General features: G+C 40.4%; 1 long non-coding RNA gene across 2 annotated transcripts; it reads right to left on the bottom strand.

Moving 5' to 3' along the window:
- Positions 1-1,488: 1,488 nt before the first annotated feature.
- Positions 1,489-14,357, bottom strand: LOC113955481. Of its 2 annotated transcripts, XR_003530579.1 has the most exons (4): positions 14,226-14,357; positions 5,601-5,675; positions 2,828-3,771; positions 1,489-1,542 (listed from the first exon to the last, which is right to left on the bottom strand). It is a non-coding gene; the product is annotated as an uncharacterized LOC113955481 (long non-coding RNA). The 2 variants fall into 2 exon arrangements; XR_003530578.1 differs by lacking the exon at positions 1,489-1,542 and having other exon boundaries at positions 2,708-3,771.
- Positions 14,358-14,745: the final 388 nt, after the last annotated feature.

Here is a 14,745-nt window from a genome sequence, read left to right as displayed (position 1 = left end):
ATACAGAAAAAATTTTCCATAACATGGATGATCAAGAGAGTACATTCTTTAAATGTTCTACTTAACTTTAAGGCCTCAGAGCACAGGATCAGTTGAGCATCAGCTTCCAGCCATGCTGCAATGCTATGTCATCCTGGCACTTACACATCCTTTTTACATCATTCTAAGATAACATTTGGGTGCAATTACTAGAGTTTGAAACATCCATGCTACCAGTTGCATACAGTTCCTTCCCTGAGTCAATAAAAGAATTACACAGGAGGTTGAGGTTAAGTCTTAAATCAGTGCATCACAAGAGCTATCTCAGCAAATACAAGAGGGAGAAAATAGTATGGCAGGATCCTGGCTTGTTCAAGCCTTTGGGATGGATTTCATTAAACTCTCTCCTTACAGTGAGCTGCCCACCATGATTTCTTCTGAATTAAAAAACAGCTTAGTTTTTTTTAAACATCAAAACCACAAAGCAATCAGCAAAGAAAAACCACAAAGAAAAGCACAAGGTGTATATGCAACCCTTGACCACTGCAAGCCTGTAGCTGGACTGTGCTTCCATCCTTGGGTTCAGTTGGGTAAGTGGCTATCAGAGCAGCTCAGTGTCTTCTCAGTCTCTTCATGCCAGCTCATGGTGGTGACTGCTGTTCATCCAATCCTGCTACTTCTCAAACTTCCTCAAACACACACAGGAATGGGACCCAGTTAGGAACATAAAGAAACAAAACGGGAGGAAGAGCAAATGCTGCCAGTCACCGAGAGCATGAATGCTCCAGAACAATTGAAAGCTCTTTACTAACCTGCACCAGAGCTTGGAAATAAAACACAAAACCTCCAGCACTCATCTGCTCTACTTCCCCGGGTGCTATCTGCAGTTCCACTGGAGAGCCTGTTTGTACACTGAAAGTGTGATGTTTGGGGGTAGTCATGACTCCTTGCTCAAGAATAACATGGTCATAGAAATAACTATAACCCAGACAGTGTTTCACAGCTCAGAATAAAAAGCAGATGCCAATTGGACCGAGGTATCTGCAGCAATTTCACTGCTATTCACTAATGGCCATGAAGGGATCAGACAGGAAAGACACCCCAGCACTAAGGACCAGAGAGCTACTGCCATAAGTACAGGGAGGAGAGCATGTAGGAGGGGGGACGCTGGTCCAGAACAGAACTCAGTTACACAGAAGCTGCTCTGTTAAAATCTGTAACACGAGAGGGCCTGGACTAGAGTGTCACACGCCTGGCTCAGGCCTCGAACTCTCAGACAGCTGGCAGGCACACAGTGTGCCTCAGAAACACCAACTCCTGGGTTTTCCAAGGTTTCTGTTGACACCATGAAACTTGAGTTTTCAACACTGGTACACAGCACTGAAAAGTTTCTTTACATGAGTCTTATCCTTCTGAGCACACACACTTACCCTTCTTCACAGCTAATGCAGGGAGTGTCACCACTGAAAGAACAGTTTAACTTCTCCTTTTCAGCCAAGCTGCTGGACAGCTCTTTTTGGCAGTGTTTACAGGAAAGTTCAGTCTGCTTCAGAGGAATTAGCCCTACAACCAAAATCAAAAAGAGCTTTCAGTCTTCCTGCCCTCACTTCTCTCCTGTAGCCATGCCTAGAAACTAAACTATCCTTGTACTTTCTACTGCTGCATCAGTTTTCCCCACAGCCTGCACAGTTATTTCTGTACCACTTCTGTGCAGGTTAGGCTCAGACAACACTTACAAACCTTTCACTGAGTAAGAACTGTACATTTCATAGATACAGATAGACATTATATATATATGTATGTATGTATTATCTGTATTCCAAGATATTCTGAAGACCTTTGAAGACTCTCTAACTAAAACAGTAACTGTTTGGATTTATAAATTATATCATTTTATCTGTCTAAGAAAAGGGCAGATGAAGATTGAACTGACAGGACAAGTGTGGGGAGAGGGCTGTGGTGAAACAACTCCCGTTAATTCACTCTGGACTTACCTGATTTTCAAATCTATGAAGATATACAGACTTATAACTGTGTCAAATGTCTCAAAATATCAGCAAGTTAAACAAAGCAAAAAATGAGGCTACAAGTTTGGCAGACTGTAAAACTTTCATGAGTTTTTGCAGAGTTTTCTTCTCAAAAAATATAATTTTGTCAAGTGGAAATACTTTGAGAAAACAGCTTGGTAGATGGCTTTTTCCTTGACCATAAATAATAAAAATGAGGCATCCATGAGACACTTAGCCCTAACCCTAGCTGCAATTCTCACAAAGTCCCTGGTGAAATCCTACTGTCCTCTGCCAACGTAGAGCACCTCTCTAGATCCTGGCTTTAACATGCAATTTTATTGGAAAGGACTCTAGGCCAAAACAGAAACTGTGTGCTACGTTTGTTTTAGCCTTTTACTCCCTCTATCTATTTAAAATAAGATAAATGAAAAGCTGAAAAGCCATGCACTACTTTCTCCTGTCAAGGATACTAGGACCAAACAACTTCAGGAAACAAAAACTGTGGTGACCCAAGACCTGTCCTGGCTCCTCCAGCAGCACCAATGCTCCCCAGCACTGCTGTTACAACCCACCCCAGAAGTGGAGAGTAACCCAGGTTCTTGTTAATAAATCCCTTGGGGTGGATCAGAGTGAAATGACACTGAATAATTGGTGTTTGTAAATATGTATCTGTATGTTTTATTTTAGAACAATTTGGATTCAAAGGAAAATAGGTGTATAGCCGTTTTGGTTGTTATCATCTATAGTAATACAGCAATATTAAAGCATAAAAATAACACTTAAGGAAATGTATAAGGAAAAGAAAGAAAGGATAAAAGTGGGAAGATATACATAGTCACCACCTGCTGGATCCAGTGATGAAAACTGGTAATTGTGGCTTCAATGTCTGCAGATTGAAGATGGTGGTTGGAGTCCTGTCGAAGTGATGGTCTTGATCCGTTGGGGGTGGGGGAAGCCCCCTCAAAATTCAAAGATTTTCATGACTTATATACACTCAGGCTAAGGTGGGAACGCCTCGTACCTCCCCTGCGGTGGGGAGTTTTAATGTCTTTGATACTTCCTGGAGGGGTTTTCACAGCAGACTCATCATGTAAGGGAGGACATGTACATGATAAGAAGGATTACCCCACCTCATGGATCTGCCTCTTCCCTTATCTGGAAATCCAGTTTGTAGATTCAGGTATGCACCTGGAAGAGTTGGACAATAGTACTCCCCTTTTGTTATCTCAAGGTCCTTTTCCAGACCAAATTAGGAGGCATATTCCTGGAAGGATGTGCATGAGCAGTTGTTTCTTTGCAGTTTGGTACAGTGGACAAAATTCTCTTGGTGATCTTAACAATGTTGAAGCTACTAAACATTTCAGTCTCTGACACACACCATCTCCGGTGCGGAAACCTTTTGGAAACCCTGGAACAGCAAAGAGCAGCAAGAAAGTGCACTCACAGCTTACCCATGTTTTCCCAATAAGAGCAGCTCTTTCAAGACAAGCCAGTACAGATGCACAGTTAACACACACAATGTAAGATACAAATTGGACCTTTGAATTAGACCCTTGAATTAGAATATTTCTTTGTCAGTGAAAACTACTAAAAACTACAGACTTTAGAGTAAACCTATTATCATTACATTCTTAATACACAAAGTAATACCATGGTACTTCAGACATCGTATAAATTACTCCAGAAGAAACCATTTTTTATTCAACTTGACCAACAACAACAGGATCTTCACTAGCATTCCTCTTCCTCCAGCACTAGGCAATGACGTAAATTTACTCAGCTCCTGCAAAACCAGGGCAAGGCAAATGCTGAGAGCTGGGAATCACAAATGTCTGCACCAAGCCCCAACCCCAGCTTTAGCCTTAATTTTGCAAACCACTGTATTCAATACAATCATTGATACAATTATTAAAATAATGCATAATATAAATTATGGAGATGCATATGTTATGCTTTGAGTTTGGAAAATGCTCTGTAGTTTTGCAGGGCAGCACAGGAAAAACAAGTAATGGGAAGGAAACAGCTTTATAACCCTCTTAAGTTTGGTTTGGCTGCAATCAGGAAAACATAAACCAGCACATTAAGGATTAGCCCAGGAAGAATATCAATTCAGACACAATAGCTGTTTGCACTGCCAAAATGTTCCAATTCTTTTAAATGAAGTGTAACAGCAGTAATTGTGTTTCTCTGAGTGAGCTAAGAGGCAAACGGTGCATGAATCAATAACGATGTGACTTGTTCACCATTTATCTCTTTGCATGGACCACAGGAAATCCAATTGCATTATGACATTATTCACAGCCTGTCGAGGGCACAGAATAATTGGCTATCGTTAGCAGGTGTGTACCCATCTTCAAAGGGCAGACACCCACCAAGGAGGATCTGGTGGGCCATCACCCAAAGCTTCCACTAATAATGGGGTCACACACCCTGAAATTACCAGTGCTGCACAAGGGGACTTAATTTTTGCTGTCAGAGGACCAATTGCAATAAATATCTTCAACATTTAGACATTTTTTGGAAGCTTCAAAGTCTTTCAGCTGCTACATTGAGTGCTACTGATATGTCTGCTGACTCCAGAAATCAGACTGCAAGGAATGAATTAGGACATTCAGACACAGGTACTTTAACACAGTTATAAACCCCCTACTCAGATACCTCAGGAAGCTGCAGGTATAGAAGAAAGTTTGCAAACCTAAGTGCTAAAACCACCGCTTATACGAATAGCCTCTAGTGGATGAAATGTGCTGGTGCTCAATAAGCATGTGGTTTTAGTGATTTATCTTCTGTCATAGCTGAAGCACACATTTGCAGTGTTGAACAATTTCTGCTACAACATTTCCAAATTCCCATTTAGGCCACTGGGAATGGGACAGCAGTGTCACCTCTGGTGACAAGGCCAGGACGGCAATGCACATATTTAAAAATGCACATATTTAAAAATCCATATTTAAAAATGCACATATTTTTAAATCCTCAATTATATCCCAGAGAGATGGGAACCCAGGAAAGGCCACTGGTCCTGACCAAGCACACAGCTCCTTCCTCTGCTAGCTGGGCAATCTCCTCCTCTCCAATCTGATGCTGTAAAATATTCATCTCCTCCCCGTGTAATTTATCTTGCTCTGAAAAATTCCAATATGAAACCACAAAGACCAATCCTTCTGACCCACTTAATTTAATGGACTGCAAGTTTCTACATGTCCCTTATTGATCTGGAGAACACTAAACACTAGGAGATGTGTGGCTAAGGCACAAGGAGTTTGCAGCTGTATGGGGAGGAAGAGGTTGAAAACAGAAGTTTGACAAGGAGAAAAGTTGGTTTTAGAATTGTTTTCACTCAAAGACCAAACTTGCAGCTGGGAAATGTTGCTTCAGTGTGGGAATTTTCGTGGGAAGGGAGATAAGAAAGTTTAGCACTGCAAGAACAACCTAGAGAGCTATTTGTGCATGCGTCAGGCCTTTGATATATGAAGCAAAGCCCAGATCAGGCTGGTGTTTTTTGCCTCTGCTAAGTTTGCACTAATTTAGCAGTGTATGGATGTCCCTGAAACGATGGAACAAATCTACTCTTTACACTGCAGTGGTGGGTCGTGGTCGTCTTGGTGTTACCTGTGTATAATCAATTCTTGCAAGCTGCAATATAAAAGTTGATCTTCAGCTCAGAAAACATCTGTCTTCAGCTGGCTGCATTTAAAAGAAAAAAAAAATGAGAGAAAAAGATAACACACATAAATATAAATTATTTAAGAATAAAAATTATTCCGTGGTGCAGTTTTACAGTTTGTTTTCTGTACAAATTGCCTGCTTCTTTACATCTAAATCAAATAAAGCAGTTACTGCCGGCTGTATCTGAAACTCAGAGTTTTAGCCAGGAGGGACACTGAACACTCCACCAGGTTCCCCTACCTTTCCTACAAAGAACTCTTCTAAACCTGCAGTCAGACACTCAGAGGGCATCTGCAGTTCAAGCCTTTTTGCTGCACTGTTCTGCCTGCACTTCCCTCCCTATGTCAGAATTAAATAAAAAGTAAGCCCAAAGAATTCTTCACAAATTATTTCCTTTAGTCATCGTGGAGTAAGAGTATCCCTAAAGAAGCTGTTGTACCACAGATGAGTAAATGTCTTCCCAAGGCAAAAACAGATGAGTTACAGGTCTCCATTGTTTATGAAACAGGGAGAAATTTATTGCCTCATACATCCTCTTCTGCCATAGCATTATCAATTTAATAGTTGACTTGCTTAAAAGCAATACTGCAGTGTGCTGTGGCTAAAGGTAGTTACTTTTATCAACAGGATGGATTAGAGTCACATGATATAAAACCATGATAAGAACCCAACCTTATACTGTAAAAACAACTTAGTTTTATTACTAGCCCTGAAGGAAAAAATAGGAAATGGAAAAATTCAAATAAACACTAAAAAAACCCAGTAAGTCTTACTGGACAGATGAAGACTTGAAAAAATTCAGAAGCTGAAAACAGCAAATACTTTTTAAAGATATCAAGTTAATTTATATGGATTTTTAATACAGTCCTAGTTTTACCACAATCATCACTTGCAAGAGAAGAGTTGAACTGCTTTACTATTAGCATCTTGTAAATCAAAACAGACCCCAAAGTTTGGATCATGCACATGAGATGATGGAAGAAACCAGGAATTTCTCTTTGAGGTCATATCAAGAACCACATGTGAAAGATCAATTCCCACACAAAGACGCACTTCAAGATGACCTGCTCTTTAAAATAATGCAATTTGGCTAGCATTTATCTATTGATAACTATGTCTAGTCCCTGCTACTCCAGTATTCTTTACTTTGGGATAACTCAAGATAAACTCTGTTCTAAGGATGCCCAGGGAACTAGGGGCCACGAATAAGACAAATGTTTCTTTCTTTTTTTGGTTATAAAATAAAGTAGGAGACAAAAATATCAAATAGAGGTATTTTACATTACTGATACTAAATTGGTTTTATTTTTAAAAGAAACAACCCAAAACGAAACCATAAGCCTTTTTGCCACAGGTTCTACCAAGTCTTCCATGCAGCTTTATTCTTATAACAAATTCCACCTTCATTGCTAGCACAGTATAGTGTTCAAAAAAAGTGATCCACATCAAGAAGACCAAAAGTAGACATAAGGTCAAATCCTGACTAAATTCTTTATAAAAAGAGTATTTTAGAGAATTATTCAATTTTTCTCTGTAGAAGTACACACACACTGTATCTCAGTACGTGGGAACACAGACCAGCATAATAAAGTCTACAAAAAGGAATTTCACTAGCTACAAAAAAAGAGTGACATATAATACAATACTTGTCTGTGGACACGTTCATCCTTCTCAGCATAATTTGAAATGCTGTTTTCCCAAAAGCACTGAACTGAAATGAAACCACAAAATTCCTCTTATCTGGCCCCAGAGTGAGTCTGCTGGTTAGATCAACTTTACAAAACTGCAACTCCCAAAGAGTCCTCCCACATTGCCTGAAGCGAGGAGGGTGCTCAGGGCTCCTTCATTCCCTCATTAACAGACGAGAAACACTGTCTCACAATCAGGTCTTCAAAAATAAAAGCAACAAAAACATCCTGAAGAAATGGATACCAAAAAACAATTGTCACTTCAAAGGAAGACGACCAGGAAGGCCAAACTGCAGTCTCCCAAGGAAGATAGAGTGAAAGCACATCACTGTGTGCCTAAATTTTGACTGAGCTGTGTTTGTAGCACGTTCTGTTTCACCACAACAAGCACAACCATGATCATTCTTGCTACACTTTCAGTAGTATTTAAAATAATATTTTGACAGATGGCCATTACAAAAGCTGTAGTTCAATCACAGACTTCTAAAACACTGCACGATCAAAGGTTTGCTAGGTTTATTCATGCCAGCACAGCTCCACTAATGAATTTCAGCCGCAGATTCAACTTTGGCCCAAGGATACTAATTTATAAGGCCTATAAGGCTTAGAGAAGTTCAAAATTTAAACAGAATTAATCCATATACGCAGAGTACCTGTCATGTATCAGATGCACTGATGTGTATAACATCTAATGGTAACCCATCATCTCGGCACAAAGCCAAGTGAAATCAAGGAAATAAGATTCTCTCCAAACCTCAGGGGTGTGAAGTGACTATAAATAGGCTGCTCTACTTCTCACTCTTGAGGATGAGACATTTAATGGGTACAGAGAGCTATTGGTGTGAAAGCACTTGGGGACCACTCTGCAAAGAAGTAAATCAGCAGTAACACCAACCTCCTACAGAACATATGGACAGGAGGGCTCTTTCCACTCTCTTGTTTGTGACAAGGAACATTCTTCTGAGAAAGGTGTGGGGTTGAGGGGGCACATTCTTTATTTTTATCCCATGGGGTATGGGAGACCACCTCAGTTTTTAGTCTTATGTATATGCAGTAACTTACTTCTTTTAACAATTTGAAGCCCAAGACATCTGTGATACAGAGCAAGGCATATATGCAAAGACAAGATTCATGAGATTAAAGGAAGTACTTTTGTGAGAAAGCTGAAATGGATTTTGTAGGTGAGTGACTCCTCTGCTCTCCTAATTTTGGGTATTTCTCAACTCCTTTTAGACTCAAAAACAAATACACAGAAAAACTCAGTCCCCTCAAAAGTGAGAGATTCTCCTCGCACCAAAGAATGTGGCAGCTGGTCAGCAGGAACTCAACGGTTCCCATAATCCTTGAAGTCTGCAAGTTCCCAGTTATTCCTGGCCACCATCAGAGGCAGACTTCTGGTCTGAGCCACTACAATCACACTTATTTTTGTATTCCAAGGAAAGGATATTGACATATGTAGGACTTGACCTCGAGTACACAAAAGACAGTATCGCTCAGGGCAAAAAACCAGTGCTGCTGTAACTCGCTCAGCTGCGTGCACATGTTGCAGATTCTGTACTGTGCCAATCCCCTTGTGCTGTGAATTGTTACAGCCCATGGCTACGGAGTGTAGGCTCTGCAGTGCAAGCTCCAAGGGCAGCATGTCATTTTTCAGGTTATCAAAACCCCAGCTCAGCTAACAGGTAATTTATATGTGTGTTTAAACACAACGAGGCTCAGTTGCTCAGGGCTAGAGACCTGTGAGAAAGATAACATTTTAAATTATTTAAGGTAATGCAGAGGAAGGCTTAGAAGCCCCTGACTGGAGGAGTTACAAACAGCCATGTCCAACCTGATTTCAGACACGCTATGTAAGGCTAAAATGAAACACAATAAACAGAACACAGCAGAAGGATAAGCTACAAACACGAGCAGTCCCACAGAGAGACTCACAAAGGAGGATTTTTACCAGCAGAGGTTAGCAAAAGCAAGAGATAGTTGTCCAACAGAGATGTAAGATAAACATGTTCTGAGGTAGTAATCAGTGCATAGGAAGAAAAGAAGGGGTATGGAGTGGGAAGTCGACACACCGCATGACTTTTCCTTAATATATTAGAAGATCCTCAAAAACATACATCAAATTTTATTTCATCAGGGAATTCCACAGCATAATTCCTCCCATTGCTGGTAATTTCAGCTCTACTCTACTAGGATAAACGATACTGCAAGACACCTGAGAATTAGCAGCTCCTCTTTTAAAACAGCTTATGCAAACCCATATGGACAGCTGACAATGCACGGAGATCAGACATCAGACTCTGTCTGCACTGACACAATGGACTATTGCTTGTTTGGGTTTTTGCAAAATCTCTCTACCTGGAGATAAAACCTGAGAAAAATCTATTCCATTTGTAGTTATGTTCAATGAATTTTAGCAAGAAAAATTGCACTTTGTACATATAATGCTCAGTTACTCAAGTACAAATTTGGTTAACCAGGTAAATAAAGGAAAAAATATCCTGATAAAAGAGAAAATAGGGGAAGGAGAACATAAATATGACGTCTTGCCTTTTCAAAACCTCTGTACACATTTTCATCTATTATGAATTTAGCTGCAAGTTTTCCATGTGAAACCAGTGCTCATCACCTGAACTGGATTTACCCCCTTTGGCTAACAAAAAGGGTTGGCTTCATCACATACAGTCACTGGGAAAACTGGCAGCAGGAAAAGCTCCTCATTACCCACATTAGTGGAAGTAACAGAAAACAGAGTGACAGACCCTGAAGTCAATTACTTAACGGAATGTAGCAAAGCACAAAAGCACTCTTCAGTGGAAAGAATTCCAGCATTACACCACATAATGGCATTTTGTGCTGAAGAGGGTATTGCAGTCTGTTTTCATTATGGGAACATTTGATAGGTATTTACGGGATTTGAAAAACTCAGAAGAGCTCCTTGAAAAATAAGATAGTGTTGTGGTCCTCAGTGTTACAATCAAATGCTGAAACTCAAGTAACAAAAAAAAGCATATTCTGTCAGAACTACCAGATCAAACTATTAATCTACCATTTTTTAATGTATTATAAATATCTGGAAAATTAATGCTAAAAAGAAATATTTTTAACAACAGAGGACAATTTGCCCAAAATAAAGTGAAAAGCCTAACACAGAAAAGATATTTATCTATTTGGGGAGATAATCAATGCTTTTTACATTTTAATTCTTCTCTTTATCACTACATCTTCCTTTTTCTTTTGTTCCCCCTGCAGCAAATTTGTATGCTGAGCACAGCTGTTCAAGCTGCACAGACTCAGGTATTACTGGTTCCAGGAAATAATGTACAATTCTACATGTATAACAAAATTACCTCCAACCTTTCCCAAGCAGGTATTTGCATGCTTGATGGTTGCAATTCCAAGCTGCCACGGCCCTCTCAAACTTGCCTTTGTCATACCTACATTTAGGTTCAGCTTCTGTCCATCCCCCTGAGTTGAGACATGAGTTGAATTCCTATCTTTATACATTCAGTTAATCCAAGAGCTCTCATCCTAAACCCTGGCAGCATTCATACCTTGTGCAGCTGATTTAGGACTAACTTTGTGTTACAGTAATTGGGCACTGCACCAAATGTGGGTCAAAGTAGCTTTTATACATGACCACGAATACCCTCTGGAATTCTGATTTATTTCTCAGTAATTCAATTGGTTATATGTACACCCATATGTATATGGATGACAACACATCCACATTGGTTTTAATTGTATATCTCTTAAGTTGTGTCCAACCTCAGTTAATACTTACAGTAACTATGTTTAAAAAAGATAACTCAAGTGGACTGCAGAAGGAGCTTTTTATCATATTTTTATTCTCACTTTCTTTTCTTAAGGCCAAATCGTATCCAACTGAATTAATTTACATTATCACCTTATAAGGGAAGTTCTGGCATAATGCAATTCTACTTTTAGTGAATTATCTTCCAAAAATCCACTGTCATGCTGCTTTAGCTTCTGTCATTCAAAAGTTCATTTGCTCTAGGATGTTCTGGATGCAGTTTAGAGGATTTTGAGATGAAGGATCCAAGTTCTGTACAAGAGAAATCCATGAGGGTTACAAAACATGGAAGAGTTTCTTCACACTTGGAAAAAATTTACTCAGGGGTCAGAAAGTAAAAAGTGGTTGGATGTGTGAGGAAGAGGAGAGGAAGCAGGGAGACAGGAGGGAGAGCATTTTAAGGGTTTTTCTTAGGCTTTTCCTGAGGTGCCCACTTCTAGTCGCTGTTAGAGAAAGGATCTGAGCCTGGACTTGGTCTGGTCCTGCTCAGTTGTCCCACACTGTGTTACCTATCACAGAGGTACCACATGTTTGGGAAAGTGAGATGGAATCCATTTCCCATAACATTAAGATAATTATTAATTAAGACTTAGCTGCAGCTCTTACTTGAGATTTCACACAGGAGGAAAAAAAAAAAACAAAACAAAACCAAAACAAATAATAAAAAAAAAAATCTACAAACTAGGAAATTAAAGTTCAATCACAATTTCAGGGAACTAAATAGATTTACCTTGCCTAAGGGGGCTTGGTTACAGACTTTTTACAGAAAGTAGCATTGCATCAAGATAGGTTGTGTTGATGTACATACCATATACAGGTGCACACTGGAATGGCAAGTGCAAGCAGCAGTGTCACTCAGATGTGAAGTACAAAGCTGTGTTATTGCCCAGTTGTCCATCATGACCTTTCTGAGAGATCACTGCTACTGAACCAGAGGTTAAACTTTTGACTGATGTTACATGAAAAAGCACTTTGTCACCTTCAGCACTGTTAGACCCATTGGTAGGTGACATCAGCCTCCTGGAGGGCCTGTATGGCTGAGATGTGCAAGCCTTGCTACGGAAGGGTGGCAGGCAGCTTCACAAAAAGGGCCTATTCCACATGCACAGCACTGGGACAGTGAAAGGCAAGCACAGTGCCCCTCCAGACCACCCTTATTCTACTGACTCATGTACTTAACATTCATTTTTTATCTTTTCCTCCTGACTGCCTGTGAAAAGAACAGGATTATATTATTATATTAGTGACAAGAAGTATGACATTTCTCTTTTGATTCTGAACACCGCTGAAAAGTAAATGTCCCCAAAATCCCTATGCATCAGCCTTACCACAACTCCACTGAAGGCTGAACCAAACTGAATACTCACCCAGGAAGTATTTGTAATGCAAGAGTTTTACAGGACAGCAGTGGGAGGCCCAAAAGCTCCTCACATGTCAGAAGAGGCCAAGGAAGGAGATTCTGAAAGCTCAAGTTGTAACAAAGCAGTTGAAAGCTACTGAAAGCTGTGCCTAGCTAAGCCTCTCTTTTGCTTCAAGAAGCTGACAGTATAAAATGTTTAAAAATAATAGTGATTTTTTTAAAACCAACAAATAATGCAATGTTTAAAAACAGTAGTAATACAGAAAGGTCAAATTCTAGCATGGGCCATAAGACGTATGCCCAGAGAATAAAGTAAGAAATCTAATGGTACACTAGGGTGGGCATGAATGTCTGCCAAAACCACACCCATAATCCTGTGATTACAGAGCATGTGAGGGTACAGAAGGCAGCAGGAAAGATGCACACCTATCTTGGTGTATAAACCTCTGTCACACAATCACAGAATATGACTTGGAAGGGACCCACAAGGATCATCAAGTCCAAATCCTGGCTCTGCACAGGACCATCCCCAAGAGTCACCCCCTGTGCCCCAGAGGATCATCCAAACCCTCCTGGAGCTCTGGCAGCCTTGGGGCTGTGCCCACTGCCCTGGGGAGCCTGGTCAGTGCCAACCACCCTCTGGGGGAAGAACCTTTTCCTGAGATCCAACCTGCGCCTGCCCTGACACAGCTCCAGCCATTCCCTGGGTGCTGTCCCTGGTCCCCCCAGAGCAGAGCTCAGTCCCTGCCCCTCCTCTGCCCCTGCCCAGGCAGTTGGAACTGCAGTGAGGTCTCCCCTCAGTCTCCTCTTCTCCAGCTGAACACACCAAGTGCCCTCAGTGTCCTCACACAGCTTCCCCCCAAGACCCTAACTCCTAGGGAGAACCTTGAAGAAACCAAGATTAACTCATCTGAGGCACAGGTAGTTCCCTGTCTGCCTCACATAACCCCCATTACTCCTCAAAAACCACCTCCTGGCTCTGCAACCGCAAATTCAAACATTGGTTTGTTTTGTTTGGTTTTAATAATGGGGTAAGAGCACTTACCCAGGAGCTGCTTACATTTTGTTTGCTCTTTTCCTTTCCTTCATGTGCATCAACACGAAAGATAAACACAATCCTTTAGGCAGTATTTGGGAAAAAGCACATTAGGAGGGTAAAATATTGGTACTGTGGCCCTTCCTTTGTCAAACTGCCTAAATCAACAGTTGGAAACAGAATATTGCTGATACATTGCACTTAGCTCCAGACTTCTGAAGAGCAAAATAAAAATAAACAAGCTAGAAGAAAAGTCAGCTTCTCAAAGTTACTGCAGTCAGAAATACAAGTTTTGGTAAATGGTTACAAGCTGCTCATTCCCCAGTTTTGTAAACTTGACAAGGAACATATTAGGCCATCCCATCAAGAAAGAGCTGAGGGAGGGGGGGAGAGGGGGAAAAAAGGAAAACCCAAGAAGGGCAAGAACCATCACTGAGAAATAAATTTAGCTGAAACTTCTTTCTAAAACATCCTAGAAGGGAATTTTAAAATTTAAGATCCAAAATTTCTAAACTCAGAAGTTGGCTAAATATTTACTTTCAGAAAATTCTTATCAAATACATATTTTATATATGCCCAAAAACACCACGTTACGTAAAACGCATATCAGTTGTCACACAGAGACATTCAGATTATCAGATCTACTTTTAAATAATATTTAGTTTTCTCCTACCTGTAGTAAATGGAAGTAAATTCACTGCTCTTTCCTATGACCAATCATTTACTTACACGTGAAAAAGAAGAGCTGACCACGATCACCATTAACTAATCCTGCATGTATAAACAAGTTCCTGTCCTACCTGCTGCTGCACAGAGGGTTGTTACACTCTGTGTGACCTTTCAGCTTGTGTCCCAGTGGCTCTAGAACAACTGACATTCAATGAATGCGATAAAATCTTTCACCTTCCACATATAGCTAAAATTATATTAGGGAGTGTTGTAGCAGGAGTGCAGCTGAGCCAAGGCTGACGTGCAATTGTGAAACTAAACTCAGCAGCAGAAATTTCCAACATGTCTAAGGATTGTTGGAAGAAAACCCACTAAAGGATAAAAACATCTTTAACAAATTATGAAGACCTTGAAGTTGGGCCAAAGAATATTGTTTAGCAGCAATATGCTCTGTGGGGCTGCTCATTGATCACAATTGCCCTGCCTCTGAAAACAGGAGAATTATGGCCTGCACTGTTACTTTG

This window comes from Corapipo altera, unplaced genomic scaffold, assembly GCF_003945725.1.
Source record: "Corapipo altera isolate COAL_440 unplaced genomic scaffold, ASM394572v1 133, whole genome shotgun sequence".
NCBI lineage: Eukaryota > Metazoa > Chordata > Aves > Passeriformes > Pipridae > Corapipo > Corapipo altera.
The sequence above is the reverse complement of the archived record's forward strand: the minus strand, read 5'-3'. Positions and strand labels throughout refer to the sequence as shown.